This window comes from Etheostoma spectabile, chromosome 22 (assembly GCF_008692095.1).
Source record: "Etheostoma spectabile isolate EspeVRDwgs_2016 chromosome 22, UIUC_Espe_1.0, whole genome shotgun sequence".
Taxonomy (NCBI): Eukaryota; Metazoa; Chordata; class Actinopteri; order Perciformes; family Percidae; genus Etheostoma; species Etheostoma spectabile.
This window is the reverse complement of record NC_045754.1, coordinates 10,639,036-10,642,764: the sequence shown is the minus strand read 5'-3', so window position 1 is coordinate 10,642,764 and position 3,729 is coordinate 10,639,036.

Here is a 3,729-nt window from a genome sequence, read left to right as displayed (position 1 = left end):
GGTCAGAAAAATGAAAGAAAGAAATTATTTAGCTGTTTTGTTGGTTTTCAATATGATTGTTTATTGGTGGTCTATACTAACCGAGCCATACATTGTCATACAGCAACACAGGTGGAACAATGAAATGCAAGTTGTAGTCTCTTCATGCAAAAAAAAAAAAAAAGAAGCAAACAACTTTTATGGTAGAGTACGGAGCATGAATTGAGGAGTCTTGCTGCATGATGAAATAAGCTGCTCTGTAGTCTGCTGGTGCGACAGTGGATACGTCTGTATCGCTTGCTAGACAGCAGCAGGGTCAACGGGCTGTTGCTGGGGTGGATATTATCTTTTAATATCCTTTGGGATCCGGCAAGCACCCATTTCACTGATATTGGGTTGACTGGTACCAATGGGTTGTGATCAGCCGCTGCAGAGCCTTCCTGTCCTTGGCCGTGCACAAACAATGCCAATGTGTAATATAAGTCAGGATGATTTCTATTGCTCCTTCGTAAAGGTTGACAAGAGCAAGTCATTCACCTTTTTTCTTTGTTTTAACATGTGAGGTTGGCACTGCTCGCTCTCTGCACGGTAACAGTAGATATAAATGTTAATGTTTACACTGTAGGTGATTTGAAATTTAGTATACATACCACTGATAACCTTTAATTATCTTTTATATTTAAATATTAGAAATATATGTTCTGTTAAAATATAAATGACTGAATAAGCAATTGACAAAGATAAACCTCTGAGAAAACATCCATGTCTATTATTTATTTAACAGTCAAAACAGCAAAACAACCCTGCAACTTTCATTCCGTTTTGATTCAAATGTTGCTACACTCTAATTGGTGCACAGAAAAACACGTCATCACCTTTTTAGCAACTAAGCCCCACCCCTTTCAAAGCAATTAGAAAAGAGCAAAAACACATATATAATAAAAACACCAATATAACCAAAACTGTTCAAAGTTCGACAAAACAATCTGTAGTCCTCACAGATTTCTATCCCCTTGTAAGAAAATATGTTTTCAGGGCAATCATAATTCCGGTTTATTACAACCTACGATTTTTCATCCAAATACGTTCGGCTAACCTGGGAGCTTCTTTAAAACCTGTACTTGTTCTAGATTAACACAGTATTTTAAATGTTACAATAACTGACAAAAATGATGGCTAAAAATACCATCAAAGTTGTAATAAACCAAAAGGATGCAACATTTTTCAGTCGTACAAGAATGTGTTATGATAAAACAAGTAAGCCTGGCTACAGCAGTGGAGAAGAAGCACTTTACCGGCTTTAAGGAAGTAAAGTGTAAAGGTAGCAAAACAAAACATGAAGCGAGAAGCATTTTGATTCAAGGCAAGTCTGACTTGAAACAGGCGATAATAACGGAAATTCAAGTCAAGACCCTCCTTTATGAGTTTACACAAAGATATGAATAGAAAAATGGGTGATCTGCTTTATGCAATCCTAATATAGTTTCAGGAGTCTTTACTTGCAGCTTGTCTGAAAGTCTAGCCCTGGAGTAGCATGTTTTCGCACCAAGGAAGCAGCCTCACAGTGTCAAGCGGGGTCATCACAATAAACATCTTTTTCTCCTTCTTTCTCAGAGAGACTGCTTGACTCACTGTCTTTAAAGAACCCCCCAAAAGATGTGTGGACTGACACCTCAGTGGACCAACTAAGCTGTTGCTAGCAGACATGGTCTGTTATGAACCAAGGCCATTTCAGTCAACAAGATCAATCTAACTCAGGGGAAAAAGTCTCTCCCTCTTTTTTTTTTTTTCTTCACTGGAAAGCTTCCAGCGACGTCTAATCACCCCGCTGCTCCAGTATAGATCTGAGTTCACCTTCCATTACAGCATTATAGAGCTTGAATTATAATTAAAAAATTGATTACAGAATAATGACATGACACTTGTTTAATCAACTCACACCGAGCCAAGAAAAATAAACGTACATGTGGGCATGCACACACTTTCTTGTGTGTGGAAAATGAAAGCTGCAAGGTGAAAAACACTTTATCAAATGAATGGCTAAAACATAACAGACCATAGTTATTATCAGTCCAGGCTGGAGGCTGAGACGCCTGTGAAGACCGGGATGCAGCTGAGAGTAATCTCTAACTGGATTTAATTGCTAGGTAGAGAACGGGTGTGGGGAGGGGGGATGATTGGGGGGGATTGCCATATTTATGAAAGTAAATGTGATACCTCGCTTCCATGCTGCCTCTTCACATGTGGTTTCCCAATCTCAGGTCATCTTCCCTGCATCTGCTCACCGTGAAGGCAACTGCTGGGGAATAAAGTATTAATTATGGCTGTGGTTGAATGTTGTCTGGGGGTATCAGCGTGGCAGCACATTTTGAGCTTTGCCCTTCATAACTTCTGTATGTTTGAGCTCAGACACAGGACCGGGCATGTTTACAGTTTGCACTGATGCATTCAAGGTCTTAAGCAAACCCTAAAAAAAAGCCATACATCTGTATTCATGTATTCACAATAAAACAATGACCCTCTCTGTGACTCCAAAAGGGGATAACACAAACTATGTGGCATCAACACGGTGATCAATTTACTGCGCCAGACAGACATCATCTCTGAATCCTGTATCTTCCTGTATCGTCTGAATCTACATTGTGATGAAAGGGTCACTTGATATTTCGTGGTTGTCCACATCGCATCATTTATGGCACCTGCTGGTGGAAAAAACCCTTCGGCGCACCACAGTGTTGAACATTTCCATTATAGTCATCTTTAAGTCTAGGTTTTTGTTTTGAATTTCCGGGTAGAGTTTTTCCTCTGCAGACTTAACCATATATTGGCTCGCCTTGTTTTTAAGTTTTAAATTAATCTGCTTTTGATGTGTTCTTCCACTGACGAGAGGTAGGTTAATGCACAGGTATCAGTAGGAATTACAGGAGGGCTCCTGCACACCGTCAGCCACACTTTCTTGTGGCTCACTAAGTAGAGCTGGCTGCTGTCGAAGATGAAGGGCCACTGTGAAGTTTTACATAGATGATCATGCCTGATTTTTTTTTATGTTCTCTGCTCCAACCTTTGAACACAGGATGTGTTTCCAAGTCAAGTAATTAACTCAGGGCACAGCCATTTTCATCCAGTCTGTCAAAAAGGTTTCGATGGAAAGTTACCAAATAATGAAAACGAAAGATCAATACTTTGCAATATTGCATTCCCAGTTGCATTATTCTAAATGTGTGTGACTCAGTTGCAGTGATTACTTAAATTGTGTAATGATGTCATCGAAGCAAACTTAATTCAAGCCAAGTTCTTAAACCGTTTTTTTTTTTTTTGCTTGGCTCATAATTTAGAAATGCCTCGGTTGAACTCATTGCTCTGCCTTTGCCAAAGAGGAAAGTATATTAGGGATTATAAATTGCAGATAAAATAAATGACAGAGCACTTTTTGCAGTGGAGTAAGTCTGAGTATGCGTCTGCGTGTGTTTATTTGTGACATTGGGTCTTGAAAATCCACTCATTATCATTTCAATGTCTTTTCTGCCTTGTGGCAATAAAGTTAGATTCAAACACATCTGGTCACCTTTATCATTTCCTATTAAACGCTCACAGTGGATCAAAGCAGGTCATAGGCAAAACGTAGAGTCAGGTCATTGTGTGGAGTCATGGACTGCATTTCTTCTCCTGTCTTGCTCCCATAAACATCTAATGAACAAGTTAAGCTTCATAATTTAATAATAAAATAATAATAAAAGATTTTTTTTGGGG